This window comes from Lactuca serriola, chromosome 7 (assembly GCF_051521515.1).
Source record: "Lactuca serriola cultivar US96UC23 chromosome 7, Lser_US96UC23_V15, whole genome shotgun sequence".
Taxonomy (NCBI): domain Eukaryota; kingdom Viridiplantae; phylum Streptophyta; class Magnoliopsida; order Asterales; family Asteraceae; genus Lactuca; species Lactuca serriola.
The window spans coordinates 71,281,042-71,300,077 of record NC_136414.1 but is presented as its reverse complement, the minus strand read 5'-3'; the positions used below and the strand labels follow the sequence as shown (position 1 = coordinate 71,300,077).

At 34.4% G+C, this 19,036-nt stretch overlaps 1 non-coding gene across 1 annotated transcript; it reads left to right on the top strand.

The window, feature by feature from the left end:
• Window positions 1-8,693: 8,693 nt before the first annotated feature.
• Window positions 8,694-8,799, top strand: LOC145065180 (small nucleolar RNA R71). Its single transcript, XR_013688327.1, has one exon. It is a non-coding gene; the product is annotated as a small nucleolar RNA R71 (small nucleolar RNA).
• The last annotated feature ends 10,237 nt before the right edge of the window (window positions 8,800-19,036 follow it).

The following is a 19,036-nucleotide window of genomic DNA, read 5'->3' as shown; positions in this document are numbered from 1 at the left end:
GATTAGCACACATTTCACACATTAAAACTAAAAGATTTAGCACAAAAAATGAAGAGAGGGATGTTCTTGTCATTTAAAGAAGACATTATTTTAAAGGATTCCAAGATTCATATCCATCACCATGAAAACAGATCTGGAGGAACACAATCTTTGTAACTAATGCGTTAAAAGGTTCTAATCTTTGTAACCTTCAAGTTGCGAAAATCAACAGGAAGATACTTGAAGGTGCAGGAGATTATGAACAACGAGATGGGAGGTACAAATCATTGTCTTGACAATGAGCTCTTGCAACTAGGATGATAGATGGTGAGATAATAAGTGGAGTCTACAGAAATTAGACAATGCACCATCTGTTTCATCATCGAACTCCGTAGCAACATGTGATAGATTTAGAGGAGGCAAGGAGAGCATTCAGAACATCACCATGTAACTGAAAGAATATAGTTTTTGAAGAAAAGATGCAGAGCCATTGGTATTGGTTTGAGCAACCAAGCTCATTGATAAGATCTTGCAACAAAGGAAAGGTAAGATTAGGTGAGCTGTTATTTTCTTTGAATGAGAAAGTTACATATCAATCTTTGAAGATGAAAAAGGATGATCCTTTTCTTTGAGATAGAGAAGAAAAAGTCATGGGGATTAATCATTAGAAAAATAAATCCATGAAATGGATACTCCTTTGGTAAAAGAAAATAAAGACTTATAGCTCCTCGTGCAGAAAAGCAGTCTTGACATCCATTTGATACACAGTGAAGTTCATAAATGATGCATCAGTAAGAAAGAGATGAATTGGTTTAAGTTTGGCTATAGTAGAAAAAGTTTCATCGTAATCTAGTCCTTCTAATTGAGTAAAATCCTAAGCTACCAATCATTCCTTACTCTTGATAACAATTACATGTTCATCCATCTTGTTGTGAAACACCCAACATGTTCTGATGATTGTTTTTTCTCTGTGCGAGGAACAAGAGTCCATACTTCATTTCATTCAAAATCATTTAATTCATCTTGCATCACTTGAATCCAATTAGAATTTTTGAGAGCTTCATTAATCTTCTTGGGCTTAATCAGTGAGACAAAGTTGACAAAAAAAAACTGTCAGTCACTTTTCATTCAGTACGTATGCCGTCTAAGATATGTCCAATAATTTGGTCAGCAGGGTGACCAGGCATAGTACGTAGATTAATTGCTGATGAACCACTTCCACTTGATTCATTGGGATGTTCTTTAAGATTTGTAGGATGTGCTTCAGCGTCTTCAATAGGAGGAGTATTTTCACTTATTTCTTCAACAACGATTTCTTTGATTGGGACAACGTCTTTAGAGGAGTCTGATGATGATGTAAGTATGTCAACATCAAAAGAGATAATTGGTTCGGTGAGCTCATAGTTCGCGGATAGATAGTGAGTGAGCTTCTAGAATGGATGCAAGATGATTAATCCAATCATTTGTATAAGTGTCATCATCAAGCATGACATGAATTGATTCATAAATGATCTAGGAATTTATGTTGAACACCCAATAGGCTTTAGACTCATTTGAGTATCCCAAAAAGAAACATTCATCATGTTTTTCTTGAAATTTCGAGCGATGATCCTTTTGATTTAAGATATAACATTTGCACCCGAAAACATGAAAGTAGGAGATATCTGGCTTTATTATTTTCAACATATCCTAAGAGGTGTTTTTCATGACACTTAACAATTATCGATCGCCTTTGAGTGTAGCATCTTGCGTTCAAAGCTTCTTCCCAAAAGGAGAGTGGTAGACCAGCTTCTACCACCATAGTGTGACCAGCCTCTATCATTTTTGGATTACGTCTTTTAGTGACTCCATTTGGTTCTGGAGTCCGGACAGCTAAGAATTTTTTAGTAATGCCTTTATTATTATATATTTCCTCTTATCTAGAGTTTCTAAACTCGTTACCATGATCGCTTCGGAGTTGCCTTATCTTTTTGTTATATAGCACTTGATTTCTTTTGACAAATAAGATGATTTCATTAATGGCATGACTCTTTTCTGAAGGAACAACACCCAAGGAAATCTTGAGAACTTGTCAACAATCACTAGATTGAAACTTTTTGTGACATACACTTGACTAGAACTGGGCCAAACAAGTCCATATGAAAAAGATTCAATAGACCAATGATGGAAAAAGCATGAGCTTGACTTAAAGGAGGACTTGGTTTGTTTTCCTTCTACATGCATTGAACAAAGCTTGTCCTTGTGAAACTTCATATTAGACATTCCTATAACTAGTTCATCACTATAAATCTTTGCAAGTGATTTAAAATTTAAATGAGATAGCTTTTTTTGCCACAACTAATTCATGTGGGATTGGGTTCAAGAAAAGAAGTATTATCTGAGAGTTGAAACACTAAAGAACATATCCAACACACACATACACACACATATATGTATATATATATCATTTTTCCTATTAGTACTGAGAACTATTAATTTCTTCAAATAAATAATGTTCCCTTCCTTCTTGTTGAAATGGACCTTGTAATCAGCATCACAAACTTGAGTGATTGAGATGCAGTTATGTCTGAGTTCCCTGACATAGGAAACATTTTTGAATTCAATGTTCTTACACTTAATGGTTCCAAATCCATTAGTTTTTACACTGTTGTCATCTCTGTAAGTCATTACAAATCCATTGTTTTTAACAAAATCATCTAGGAGAGATCTAAATCATGTCATAGGTTTGGAGCACCCGCTGTCAAGATATCAAATGCGCTCTAGACCCTTCAGTGCTAAGAAAACAAATTAGAACACACTGACCCATTTTTAGTGGGACTTTTCACTAAGGATTTAGCATTAAAATATCATAACAAGTAGCAGGAGTAATTATTTTTAATCCTCTTGTAATTTCTGATAGGAATATTATCAGTTCGTTTAGTGTCTTCTCCAAAAGTACAATCACTGATTTTATGAGATGCATCTCCACATCAATAGTAAACCTTTATCCCATGATTTTTATTTTAATTGGTATATTTAAAAAAAATTAGGTTTCTAGGGGGTTAAAAAATTTTCATGTATCTTATGAACTTTTGAAAACATTATAGAAAAAGGGATATATCTGTGTGACATGATGTGGAGACAGATTAATAACATGTTGATGTGCGCAAAGATTTATCAGTGTCAAAAGTAGTAGGATCATCAGTGTCATAGTTTCTAACAATAAAATTTGGATATACACTAAGTATTTTAATGTATGGAGTGGAACTCACCATTGGATATAGGAAATTTAAGTTACATTTATGTGGTGAGGGTTAGATATTCAAGGACATGATTTCTAACAGTAAGATCTAAAGCAGTTAATTCATATAACACCTAATTAATATTACAACATGAATGTTTAAGTTTTATAAACTTAAAAATTAACAAGTTATTTATGTAAACCATCTATTACTATACAAATCATTTTTGGTAACGCTGACTACTTTTGACACAAATAAAAAGGTACAACATGATTTCTATTTGATATTCCAAAAACATTATTTTATAAAATCTAAACTATTTGGTTCTAAAAGTATTTGGAGTCCAAACCTGTAGATCTCACCAACAACCTATTGTAGATGTATCTTAATACATGTACTCTTAGGGAAGTAAGACAGAGAAGATTCACATGTAGTTTTTATGGCATCCTCATTTTGTATAAATTGTATTTTATTTCCATTGTTTGCATCGATGAAGATTTGTAATGATGTGCATAATTATACCTATCAACTTTTAAATCTGTAAACCTAACTACTTAACTAATTTATGCACCTATAGAAAGTTTTCCTAGTCGGATTATAGAATAACTTAGGTAAGTTGGGTGTTGAACATAGGGAACAAAATTTAATCAATAGAATAACTACTAAAATCCAAACTAAGGAACAAACTTAAAATGGGGTCGTTGCTGATTTTTCAAGATCAGAAGAACTTAAATCGAACAACTAAACTAAGCAAAGAAAAATATTCAAATTTAATATTAAAAAGTACTTTCGTTAGATCTGAATCCCCCTTTTCCCGATGGTTGATTTTTTATTAATTTGATATTATTGGTTACCAAATTATTATGAAACTAGTTATTATGATCAAATTCCTACTTATTACCAATTTATGACTACTATGTTACGATTAAACACAAGTAGCATGAAATCGATATTAAGATGAATTTGACAATGTAGGATAAATCGAATAGTTATTTTTCTATGATCAAGTCAAGAAACCAACCACAAATTATTGATCAATTATGCTCTCTAACACATTTAAGGTTATTAGCTATAATTACCTAATCTAAGATTTGTTCAACTCTAACTTTATCAATTTAATGATCATAAACTACTAGGTAATTAATTTCATGCATATAGAATGATAATCTACTACACTAAACTTGTATCAAGGCAATCAAAGACTAGAGCTAAAACATGTAAGGTTTTGATTTATCAACACTAGAAATATCAACACTAATTTATCATAAAATCGAAATCAAAACATAGTTCAAAGGTTTCATCTTCACCAATGAAAGTAAAATGGTTTTTAGCCTCACATCTTAACATAAAAACACATAAAATCAATGCAAATAAGACTAGACATGAATAAAGGTAGAAAAACACACAAAATTAAGCTCCAATCGATTTATGATATTCCCAAGGTTTTCTAGAGGGTTTTTGTCACAATCATTTTTTTGAAAATCGGCCATAAGTCCCTCTTTTCGACCTAAAACCGATTATTTATAGTTTCTTTAAGGCTTCTTACCATGTCGTGGCGAATAGGCCCCACAACGTGGCGATCTTTTTCCACACGTACTCTCCAAGTCATCTTCTCAGATTGTGAAACTTCTACTCACCACAATGTGGCAGGGAATCCCCACATTGTGGTCTTAAAAATCTTGACTCCTTTGACTTCAATTGACTTTAGCCCACATTTTCCTGCTTCCTGCTCCTCATTTTCTTCCTTTTCATACAGAGCATGTCTTTACTACTAAAAAAACATATTTCAAACATAGAAAGTACTTTTTGTCCTAAAATAAGCATAGTTCTAGCTAAAAGTATTAGGAATATGCACAATATACATGATTAAATATGCACATATCAAAATACCCCACACTTGCCTTTTTCTTGCCCTAAGAAAAATTGATTTTATAATCATCATATTATCACATCAAAACCCTAGCCACCAACATCGCAAAAGATAATCCATTTTGATCTCATCCATTACATCAAGACCGCAATTCATGTGTTTGTGTCTAATATTCCTAGACCTTCCCCAATCCTCATAAGCATTTCCTAGTTGTTTTGAACAACATTCATTTTATGCATCCTTCTGAATATATCCTCATAAATCTTTCTTGACCTCAAGGTAATTTTTGGTTAACCCCTAGCCTACTTATGGAAAAACAACTTAGTAAGTAAAATTACAATATTTAATAACTTGGCAAATTTCCTTATTCTTCAAATTTTTCAACTTGAGTCTTCAAGTTTGGAACTTTTATTTATAATTTTTCTTGATTCTTCATAGCTTTGTAGACTCTTATTCAGTACTCAAACTTTTACAACTTTTCTTTTCTTTTCTCTTTGTTTTTTTACTAACTTTTTTCACTCAGAAACTAAAAATTCTAAAAGAAAAACATATGATTAAGCAAGGGAAATTCACTTCAACCCTTATTGGTTAGAGATATTAGTATAAGGTGCAATGACTACATAAGCTCTCCTGGATACATTTTTCGTACACGATGCTAAATGTATTTTGTCCCTCAAACTAAACAAGTTTATGTTTTTGTCGCATGATTTGACTAGGATATGGAAGCCACAAATACACTGTAACATATATTGGCTCAATTAAGCATAAAAACTTGCGTCGGATAGTCCTACACAACAGTAGAAACCTAGGTCTCAACAAAACAATATGACACTTTTTAACTAGATTCAAATTTAGACCATTATTTTAACTCTTTATTTTCTAAATATTTCAAATCATAGTTAAATTTTCATTTTTCTTATCAGTATGCCTGTATTCCTATATTCAATCCCTACCCCACACTTAATTTATGTAATGCCCTCATTTCATGCATAAACAATTAAAGAACATAAAAGTAAAGAGTGAAATGGAACAGACTCCCCTGGGGTAGTAATGGTGATATCAAAATTGAAAGTAGTGTGGTTGACATCTCGTATAATTGCTGGAAAGTTACTACTTCTAGAATCTCCACTCATGAATGTAAATGTACCGGATAAATATATTCTAAGATACCATCTTCAAAAAGTGTGCATAAACTGGCCACGATGTGGGTAATGTTCGCCACATCATGGTGATGCATCTGAAAGACTTTAATCGGGATAAGAAAAATGTCACGGCTTAGCAGTGATGGCCACGTCGTGGTGTCCTTACAAAATGTCTTTTTGAGCCAAAATGTAACTTATCTTTATTTCTCAATGGCTTAGGACCAATCTAGACCACTTCTTATTTGTAAAATTCTTCTAAGCTCTTCCATCATCTGATAGGCACCCCACACTTATTCAAAGAAGTGGCTCTTGATTGTAATCTTCTAAAATCTCTTAGCTTTTTCCGTAGAAGCTTCTTCACTGCTTCCATTTCTTTCAACACTACAAAATAAGAGCAAGAACTAGAAAAAAAAACATCATCTTTCGGTGAAAATAAAAACAAAATTTATAAAAGAAAATGAAAAAATAACGAAAAATCAAAAAGAAAATGCAACCTTTGTAAAAATGTCGAGTTTCCTCTTGATAAGCACTTCTTTTTGAGGAACCATAAGTCGGACTCTTTCCCACTCTATGTTTTTGTGGTTAGGAGTGGTGTCTCACTTTTCTCCTTTTGTTCTTTCCACTTGCTTTTATACACTTGTACTCATCTTATGTACGCCTTTTCGTATTCTCCTTCTTCTTTGTGTTAGCGCTTTCTTCGTGTTTTTGTTTCAACCCTTTAATTTTTATTTGTATCTTTCATTCTATTTTTGTTTGTTCCATGGCTTTTTTTTCATCTTTTCAAAGTTTGGCTTGTCTATTTCTTTCTCAAATTCCTTTTCACTCATATCCTCATCATCACTCGTGTCATCTTCACTTGCCTCATCTAATGGAGCCTTGGGTATAGTGAACGCAAATACTTCAAAAGTCATAGAAATTGAAGCTTTTCGCTTGGTAAGCTTAACTTCTTCAACTTGAGGCTTCTCCCATGCTTTGATCTCTTCCTCCATCAGTTTTTCTATTTCTTCTAACTCGTTGATATTTTCTTCTACTTCCTTGTCTTTTTTTCCACACTCCAAATTATTTACTCTCAACACCTCATTCAAAGGTTTATCATGAATCACTTCTTGGTTGATTTCAAAATTTATTTCTTCGTATTCTTTCATATCCAAGACTACAAAGTCCACCGGAAAAATAAATTTTTCAACCTTCACCAATAAATCTTCTACAATTCTGCGTGGATGAGTGATTGAGTGTTCCACCATTTGAATTGTCATTCTTGTGTTTTGTAGCTTTGGTAGTGCGAGCTTCATGCAAAAAGAATATGGCATGTGATTTATGCTAGCCCCCGAATCAGATAAAGCAGTAATTGAAGTAGAATTACCAAATTCACAAGGCAAATTCAATCGACCCGGATCTCCCATTTTAATTGGCCATCCTTCAATGATTGCAGCAAAACACAATTCATTAAGCACAATAATGGAATCTTTTCCCAATTCCTTTCGGTTCATCATCACCTGAATTTCTTCTGCTCTAGCTCTAATGGATTTTTTAGGGGTCAAGATGGATAAGGTAGTGGAGGATGATAATGTTTCGAAAGAGAAGAATTTGCATTCTTTAGTGGCCACGACGTGGCTTCATGGTCGCCACGTTGTGGGCACTAGGCATAAGGTATTTCTGTTTTGGCTTCGGGCTTTGCTTCTTTCGTTTGTGGATTGGGCTATTCCATAGCTCTATCGTACATCAAAAATGGCTCAAAACTATCCTATTTTATAGTGAATGTCACCATAACATGAGATTGTGGATTTTGGTCGGGAGTTTTAGGTGGTAATTGCTCATTTATGATTTTGGTTAATTGACCCAATTGAGTTTTGATGTTCTTAATGGCAGCCTATTGGTTCCTTATCATAACATCTGTTGTGTTATGTCTTTTCTCAGAATTGGCAGCAAAATGTGCAAGCATCGAGTCGAACTCAGATTTGTTCTCGGGCGGTGGTTGTTTTTTTTTTTTTATAGAATCATTGACTGGTTTGCCTAAACTTTTCATCCTTTTGCTTCTTGTATTTTTCTTATGGTAACCACTCCTTTTTTGGCTTCCTCTAGTCTTCATTGTACTTGTCTCCACTCGAGTAGCATACTTGTGCTTTTTGGTTCCCATTCCCATCTAAATCGCAATGTTTATTAAAGTGTGGCCCTTTTCCATTGTCACACTCAACTCGTATGGCATGCATAAATTTATCCATCTTCGACATTCTTCGATCTATATTCTCGATTTTAATCGTTATTGCTGCCAAGATCTCGTTCCCTCCATCTCTATTTCCTTTACCCCTTGTAACATTGTCTCACAGGCTATGGTATTCTCATGAATGCTTTGCGAATTCTTCAGTAAATTCCTTGATTGTAGTGGGACTCTTCTTAGTCATTGGTTCTTGAGAATCAAAAACTTCCCTTGTTGTCAAATACACCCCATCATAGAAAATAGAGACTGCTTGTTGAACATTCAAGTCGTGTTGAGGATAATTTCTTATAAGAATTTGTATCTTTCCCAATCTTCATATAAGGACTCTCCAATTTCTTATTGGAAATTAGCAATCTTCTTTTTAAGTTTGGCAATCTTCGAAGGAGGACCAAATTCCTCTATAAATTCTTCAGGAATATTGACCCATATCCAAATAGCTCCAGGTGCGAGTGACTTCAACCAAATTTTTTCATCTCTGGTAAGTGTTACCAGAAGCATTCTTAGTAAAACCGCATATCTAGTAACATTTGGAACATTAAAATAGTTAGCAATGTCCAAAACATCATGGATGTGCTTGAAGGCATCCTTGTGGTCCTTCTCATCAAACGGGATGCCTTTAAGCATAGCTAGAATATGTCCCTTGAGTTCAAAATTGACGGTCATTCGAATTTTGGGTGGTACAAGACCCAACCCGTTGTCGTTAAGCATCTGCTTGTTGTACTTGTCCATCGTCATATCCGTTAAGTCCGCCATCTCTTCTAGTTCACTCTTGATGTCGTCCTCTAAATCATCCTTAGTTTTTGGCTTGTATTCGTCTCCTTTCTTGCGTGGAGTCTTCTTAAATTACTCTACTGTGTCAAATTCAAAGGTGCTACTTGTCTCACCGACCTTCTTGTTTTTCTTCTTGTGTAAAGCCGATTCTCGATCCTCAAGTGGTGGAACTATTAGAATTTTGGATCATCGGGTCATATATCGCTGAAACTTAAACAAAATAAAAACATAACGCATAAAACGAATAAAAATAAATTAACTAAAAACGAATTGTTTAGTGACCACGATGAGGCCAGAGGTGCCCACGGTGTGGCTACTGGATATTTTTTTTTAAATAATGTAGAAAAATACCTTTTGTGGTTTTTACCCTACAAAAGGATAGAATAATTAAAAATAATTAAATTAAAAAATAAGGTTTTCCCTGGCAACGACACCAAAAACTTGATGTGCACAATTATACCTATCAACTTTTAAATTTATAAACCTAACTACTTAACTAATTTAAGCACCTATAGGCAGTGTACCGAGTCAGATTATAAAATTGCTTAAGTATGTCAGGTGTCGAACACAGGGAATGAAATTTAATTAATAAAATGATAACTAAAAGCTAAATTAAGGATCAAACCTACAATGGAGGGTTTTTTGCTGATTTTGAACGATCATAAGAACTTAAATCGAATAACTAAACTAAGCAAAGAAAACTATTCAAATTTCATATTAAGAAATAGTTTCATTAGATATGAATCCTCCTTTTCCCTATTGTTGATTTCTTATTAATATGCTATTATTGGTTATGAAATTTTTATGATACTAGGTATTATGATCAATTTCCTAGTTATTACCAATTTATGACTATTATGTTATGATCAAACACAAGTAAGTTGAAATCGATATTAAGATGAATTTGGCTATGTACGATAAATACAATACCTACTTTTCTATGATAAGTCAAGCAACCAAGAACAAATTATGGATCAATAATGCTCTCTAACACAATTAAAGTTATTAGCTTTAATTACCTACTCTAAGATTTGTTCAACCCTAGCTCTAGAAATTTAATGATAAAAAACCACTAGGTAATGAAGTTCATGCATATAAAATGATCATCTACTACACTAAACTTATACCAAGGAAATCAAAGACTAGAACTAAAACATGTAAGGTTTTAATTTATCAACACTAGAAAAAACAATAATTTATCATAAAATCAAAATCAACACATAGTTCAAATGGTTCATCTTCACCAACGAAGGTAAAATGGTTTTTAGCCGCTCATCTTAACAGAAAAACACACAAAATCAATGCAAATAAGAACAAACATGAAAGACCTTAACTTTCGTATTTATGAAAGAACCAAACTTTCATGCTCGGCAATATAGTTACTCCAAAACATGCTGCTTGCATATTCATAAAAACAATATTTTACATTGATAAAGAGATTACAAACTACTGGATACAAACCGACTATTTTAAAGTGTTATATATTACATAACTTCCCAGGATTCTATAGTTTTATACATATGGGAGTGCAAAATACAATAGTTTCAAACTATTCATAAGCTTCTATCGATACAATAGTTTCAAACTATTCAAAAATCTTCTACCAGTATATAACTATACTAGATGTTTATCTTCTGCAATTTGTTAAACATCGAGAGGGTAAGCGGTGACGCTTAGTGAGTTCAATAATAGATACAATATAACGTTATGCCATATATATACTTTAATAGGGCAGAAGCAAAGAGGAACAAGGAACAACAAGGGCATATGTGAATCATGTGACAAACATTCCATATCAATCATTGAGTTGATTTAAAGATATATAATCAATGAGACATAACAATTTCCATGCTTGATATACATCAATAAAGATTTGGCCCAAACGGCACCGAAGATATACAACTTCGGATTAACATTTTGGTAGATTTCAGGCTTATAGCCCTGTCTAACCTTCTGCCACTACCATAGAATAGAATTCATTCTCTTACGGAGACATGTTCCACATAGCCAGAGGCTACATACCAGTACCAACGTGAATCTAAGTCCTTTCACTAATCACATGGTCAATGGTATAACTTTGCTATTAAAAATAGCGAATAAAAATAACCCGGAATAATAACACCGAAAGGCACGTAGCACATATAACACATAACATACAATTATTTCTATATATTAAACTCACCGTGAAATAACCGGGGGCTAAAATATTAATTTGGGCAGTACTTCGGCTCTAAATATGACTTTCGTCGTTGAAAACCGGGAGTTTTCTTGAAAACCGGGCTCTGCGAAGGTAGAGCTTCGAAACCGAAAAGATAAATTTTTCGGGCTTCTCGGGAGTCTCGGGGCGTGTTTCGGGCTTTGGAATCAGTACCGGGGCTTCGCGGGAAGTCGGAATAGTAAAAATATCAAAAAGGGGGGTGAAAGTGGCAATTTTCCAACATTACCCAAGAGGTCTCGTAGCCCCTTGTATTTATAGGGAGGTCCGAAGTCGGCTAAGGAAGGGAGTCAGCAGCGAGGACACGCGGCATCAGCAGGGCGAGGGTATGCAGGTGGCTCGCACGTGGGTTGCGCATGCGAGGGGCTCGATGTCGGCTTCTGATTGGACCAAGGTCTAGTCCGACGCTTCGGACGTGGCACCCCTGCGAGGCTCGCACACGTGATAAAGGGCACGCGTCGGATTCTTAGCGGACCGGACTTCGGATGCGAGGGCCGGCGACACGTCTCGCCAGCTGGCTTCGGTGACTCACCAATTTCGGATACGTGACATGTTTTAAGCGAGGGTGACGTGGCCGAAGTCCACGTATGCGAGATTTCTCAGTTTTTGTGCAAAAACTTCTAAAATCCACAACTTTCACATACGAGCTCCGTTTTTTGACGTTCTTTATATGCACGCGTAGCCAAAAATATGCTCTACAACTTTCGTTTAAACTTTGTCGGCTAATTTTGACTTTAATTTTAATATTATTATTTTAACAGACCGAGACAGGAAAATCCGTTAAAAATTCATAACTTCTTCATTCGACGTCCGTTTTCGTCAGACTTTTTACCGTTGCACTACTAATGACGAGACATTCAATTCTCGTTTAGATAGTGTCGGCTAAAATCACTCGATCTAAAATTCGAGTTTTTAGTTGTCTACTGCGAAGCTGAAACTTTGAAAAATCATAACTTCCTCATACGAAGTCAGATTCAAACGGTCTTTATATGAAAGTTGATTATTTTCACGAGTTCTACAACTTTCATTTACATCACTAAGGCTAAAAGTTAGTTTATCGAAAACTAAATTTTTACGCGACAAAGTATTTCCCAGATTTATCACGGATTTTCGTTTGGTCATAACTTCTTCGTTATAACTCGGATTTCGATGAGGTTTTCGCCTAAATATTTCTAACGAGATTATCTACAACTTTCAATAATAAAATTTTACTTATTCCAAATTTTATATTTTCGCTATATTTTACTATTTGGTTTTTAATTGGAATCTCATAAGACTTCCAACATTTTATGAATGATTCTAAACATAGTTTTACTTCATTTCAAGTAAAAAAACTATCTGTTAGAACTTAACATTCAAATTCACTTAATATTTCATAATATTATTTACTTAAAACACGATTTCAAAACGTGTGTGTTACAAAACATGAATAAATATAGCAAACCGTAAGATTTAATTTTGTTTTCTGGTAGATCTCTTCAACTATTAAGCTCAAATCAATTTCTGAGTTTCGCAACGTTTTCCATTGGGTTTTTGTCGTAATCCTTCTCTGGAAAATTGGTCAGAAGCCGCACTTTTCGACCTAAAAAGCGATTAGTTATACTTTCCTTAATTTTACCTCCGATTTCGTGGCAAACAGGCTCCACAATATGTCGATATTTTTCCATCCGTGTTCTCCAAGTCATCTTCTCAGATCACGAATCTTCTACTCACCACAGCGTGGGCGGGCATCCCAAGGTCGTGGGCTTCAGAAATCTTGACTCCTTTGACGTCGTTTGACTTAGCCCATATTTTCCGATTTCTACCTCCTAATTTTCTTCCTTTTCATACCGAGCATGTATTTGCTACTACAAAACACATTTCAAACATTGTAAGTACCTTTTGTCCTAAAATAAGCATAATTGTAGCTAAAAGTGTTAGGAATATGCACAAAATACATGATTAATTATGCACATATCATGTAAAGATACTTACATCAATGTAAGATATATTTGTTCATGCTTAATATTGATACCTTATGCTTTTATGTACTATTCATTTATGTTTTTGTTGTGATATTCGTTGACGTCGCTCACCCCGACGTTTTCGTCGTCGGCTGGGGTTGTGATAGATTGGTATCGGAGTCTTTGTTATATTGAACTAGTATTTCCTTTAGGACATGCGACTATATTTTAGGATGAGAGCTTTATTTAGGTTTAATCCTTTAAGTCTACCAAAAACAAAAGTGTTATTAATATATCAATCCATTACAAAACCCAAGACTGTAGATTACATACTTAACTAGGTATTGTAGTATTTAGGTCGTGCCACAACTAAATGTCGTTACGCACGTAAGTTTTATTATGGATTGGCCAAATGAACTAACTAACTTAAGTGAAGTAGTTGATAGTCAGGATGCTTAAGAATATTAAAGGAATAAATTACAATATAAAAATACAAAAATTCATTAAATTGTATAATATATCTGAGTGTGTGAGTTATTTATAATAAAATACTTTTTACTAAAAAATATTTCTTATATAGATGGATGATTGGATGAAACTTGGAGGGAACGAGGCCCATGTCCCCTTTCTTCCAAGTGAACCTTACTACCCAGGCCAGGAAACCCGATATTGGCTTGTTTCATTAGAAGATAGGGTATCTGGTGGGAGGCTCACCACTCGTTATGAGATTAGTGTTCCGAGAAATGCCCTCCACCTGCTGCTGATGTAGGCTCCTTGGACCTGATTTTTTAGAGTACCTTGAAGTTTGAGAAGCAATCGAGAGTGGTGACGGGGGAAATCAACATTATAGAATGGAATAATGCATATGTGGAGAGGGTTGTAGATAGGATTGAGGGTCATTTGGCTCAACACCAAGCCACCATGATGGATATGTAGGACCAACTTGACTCATACTTCTCCGAGAGGATAGATCGTGACACCAAGATGGTGGAGACAGAGGTCCATGCCTAGACTACTGTTCTAAGGGTCAGTGCTAGTGAGGAAGTGATAGCGTCCATAAATTAGAGGTTCAGGCAATAAAGATGTAGGTGACGGAGATCACCAATGCATTTGCAGAGTATCTTTGTTTCTGGTAGTGTTAGAGGGCAGGAGATGATGGTGTTGGTGGATGTAGAAGATAATGTAGGACTGATTATGTCGAAGTAATGTTGATGGGAAGAATATATAGGTTCTTGTGAATTTTAGAGACTACGGGCTATAGAAGTAATAGTTAATCAGACTTTTGTGTTTCCAAAAATCGTGAACAATTGTTTGTAATGATTATTGTAATCAAATTCTATATAATATAATGAAGTCTATGTTATGTTATTTAAATGTGTTAAATAATTGCTTGAATTGTGTAAATGAAAAAGATTTCTCTAAAATTTGATGGTTACATTATGAACAAAACAGGCCATGTGATATTGTAGTTAAATACTAGCAAATTAAAACAAACTCATTCTATTTTGCTAAATGTATTAGGATGATTATCATGCCTCCAAGAAAGATAGTGACACGGAAAAAATCTAGAGGGATACAAACTCCACAGCCAAAGATGGGACGATCCAAGAAGGGCCAGCCACAGACTGCAACAAACTCTGATCCAACATCATAATCGATGCTAGAACCAACACATAAAGATCAAGTTTCACCAATACCAAACCCATACATATCAAAAAGTATGGCGAAACTAGAATAGTTTATTTTAGAACGGTTGACAATTGCTCTAAGTAACAAAAGATCCATTTATGGTGGAATACCTCTAGAACCAAATGGTGGAACTCTTGTAGTTGAAATTAATAGTGGGACGCCCAGAGGAGGAGGAGGTGAACCTGGAGGTGGGCCAGGCAGCCGTTCTAACATGATTCTCAAAGTGCCCAGAAGAACTTGTTCATACAAGGATTTCATGAACTGCAATCCCATAAATTTTTATCGGAACGAAGATGTTGTGGGTCTAACCAGGTGGATCAAAAAGATACAAATTGTTTTTGACATTTTCTACTATCCTGACGGTATCATGGTACGATTTACTTCATGTACCTTCATGCACGAAGCCTTGACGTTGTGGAATGACATGTAAAAACTTTGGGTGTGATAGTCACGAAATCCATGTCATTGGAAAACATGAAATCCCTCTTGATAGACGAATATTGTCCTCTGGATGAAGTCGAAACTTTGGAGAATGATTTATGCATCTTAAAATAAAGGGATTTAAGGTCAAATCATATATCACAAGGTTTAATGACCTCGCGCTTCTTTTTCCTAGCCTGGTGAGTCCCGAAAGAAATAAGGTAGAACCCTACCTATGGGGTTTAGCTCCACATGGTAAATGGATGGTTCTTTAATAAAAACCTACCACCTAACTCAGTGTTAAATTCCTGGCACTTTGATTGATGAAAAAAAGGTGGATCAAGGTACGATGAATGATAGAGTTGAAGCTCCAAAGTCTGGTGAAAACAATAGAAAGTTCAATGGAGGGAAGCAACACCTATAGAGAAGCAACAAGTCAAGAAAGTGTATGTAATAACCCCAAGCCCAGAACCGACACATTAGAAAAACTATGATGGAAAAGTTCCCACAATGCAACAACTATGAAAAATACCACATCGATGAATGTTTTCATTGTACCAAGTCCAACAGTAAAGGGGACACATCTATCGTTGTCGAAGACAACATCTACTGAAGGGAACCCACGGGTTAGCACTGGATAAAGCGGTAAAGGAGGAATAAATTTTTCTGAATGTGGAGAATTTGGGCATTTCAAGTGTGACTGCCCAAGCTGAAGAACACTAATGGGAATGCTTATAGAAGAGCATTTGTGATTGGGAGCAAGGATTCAATTCAATATCCTTCGGTGGTTTCTAGTATATTCCTCATAAAGAACATATGTTATGACACTTTTTGAATCTAGTGTTCACAAAATTTTCATAACTCCAACATTTAAACAACTTCTAAATCACGAGTCTAGTATATTAGATGTAGCATATGAGGTAGAAGTAGCTAACCACCGTATAGAATGTACTACTGATATACTAAAAATATGTTCCATAACCCTGAACGATCGATCGTTCCTAATAGATCTCATGCATATTCCAATCTATAGCTTTGGTGTTATCATAAGTATGGATTGGTTACTTTCCTACCATGTCAAGATTCTATGCTATGAAAAGGCAATACGAGTAAACCTACCCAATAGAGAAACTTTAATGATCTATGGTGACAAGTTGGGAAAAAACTTTTTTTCGTGCATCAATGCCCAAAAATATCTACACAAAAAATGTTATGAGTTCTTTGCTCACATTGTAGATTAGAAAAAATAATGTGAAAGAAATAAACACATATCTCAGGTGTGTGATTACCCTAATGTATTTCCAGAAGATTTACCCGGATTACCATCGAGTTTCCAGGTCGAGTTTCGAATTGACCTAATCCCTGGAGCTGCAACAGTGACTAAATCCCCTTACATATTGGCTCCATTTGAAATACAAGAACTCTTGAGCAAACTATAATAACTTCTTGACAAAGGATTCATCAGGCCATGCTTTTCGCTTTGGGGAGTGCCAATGTTCTTTCACAAAACGAAAGATGTGCCAATTAGAATGTGTATCGACTATAGGGAGTTAAATAAATTCACTATTCAGAACTATTACCTACTCCCTAGAATTGATGATTTGTTTGATCAACTCTAAGGATCTAGCTACTACTCAAATATAGACCTGATATCGAGTTATCATCAACTAAAAGTGCTAGAAGAAGAGGTTCCAAAGACTACATTCAGGAATAGGTATGACTATTATGAAGTTCCTGGCTATGCCTTTTAGGTTAACCAATGCCCCAATGGTGCTCATGGATCTCATGAATTTATTTTCCAAGTCATACTAAGATAAATTTGCAATAGTGTTCATTGATGATATTTTGGTCTATTCACGAACTAAGTAAGAGCATGGAGAACACTTCCAATTGATCTTGGAACTAATGAGGAAACATGAGCTCTATGCAAAATTCCCCGCATGTGAATTTTGGATTCAAAAGTACATTTCTCAGGGCGCGTTGTGAGTAACAAGGAGAAGCATTTGGTATTGGATTAGATGTCTAAGCCCATAACTATAATTGGTATATACTTGAATTGATAGCAGCACCGTCCTTTTCGGTCACCCTCCTAACTAGCAACTAGACAGGATGACTTTTGGAGAGAGGATGAATTTATTATTTGATTAATAAATTAAAATAAAATATTATTAATGTATTATTAAAATAATATATTAATTATAAATCGTATTATTTAATTAATATTTAATTAGAAATTAATTGAAATTAGTTTCGGGATTAAAATAATTAATTGAAAGTGCGGGGACTAAAGTGAAATTGTTCAATAGTTAAGCAAGAGGTTCCAGAATCTTCCTAGAAGCTGGTGGATGGTTTTACTAAGGATAATTAGGATATTTATATTATCCTAATTACATAATTACGGAGGTGGATAATCACCAATTTGAATAATAATATTTTATTCAAATTAGTGTTATCTAGTGTATCCTTCTGAACTATAAATAGACCTATAGGGCTTGTGATTTTTGGCCACTATGAATCCCATAAGGATAACCGAATTCCTATGAGCCGATCTCTTCCTTTCTCCTCTATCATCCTCTTGGTTGTTATGGGTATGATTCATTAGAGGTATGACACTTGAGACACTTGCTCTAAAGCTTCAAGAACTCTTGGATTCATATTGTTATTACTACATAACAATCAAAGGTGTGTTTACCATCTTATGTTATTAATTTAAAAAATAGTATATACCTTTTAGTGTTTTACTTTTGATGTTTAATTAGAGAAAACATAGATCCAAGCAAATTAGGGTTGCATGCACACATAGGGAGTGTTTGTTATGCTAAAAACCCATTAGTGGTATTAGAGTCATTGGCTTGTTTTATATTGAATTTGATTGTAGTTGTTTGAATTTGATCATTTAGGGTTTATGGCAACTAAACCCATTGGACTTAGGGTGTTCTCAATGTAGGGTTTCTTAACCCTAGATTTCGAAAATTTGGAAAATGGTTTTAACCCTTTCCCTTGTGCTACAAGTTTCAAAAATTAGGGTTTCCTAAACCCTCTTGATTTATGAAATAAGGCAAGGATTTGAATCCTTTCCTTCTTCACCAATAATAGGTATTTTTGAAAATTAGGGTTTCATGATAGGGTTTTCTTATTTTTTGAAAATTACGTCTTTATGTGATTAATTGGATAATTATAAAATATGGATTATCCCTCCCATGTTTTTCGAAAATTAGGGGGAGAGGATTAGGTTAAATTATTTTGATTAATTTGATTGGATAATCATCGATTAGTTTAAGAAATTAACTAAAGGTTTAATTAATAGATAAATTAAATCAATTTCTTTTAAAATTGAATTAAATAGTTTTAATTTTGAAATTTTAAAAGATTATAAAACCCTAGTATTCTGAAAAGTTTAAAATACAACTTATACTATATGTAAAATTAAATGTTTAATATTCACTGTATGTGTAAGACTAAGTCAGTTGAACCACTAGTACGCCTTATTCACGAAGCCGATTTATCAAGGAGGTATAAGGAAACTTCCTATAAAATGGTAGTTGAATGGGTGTCCACTCTTAACCAC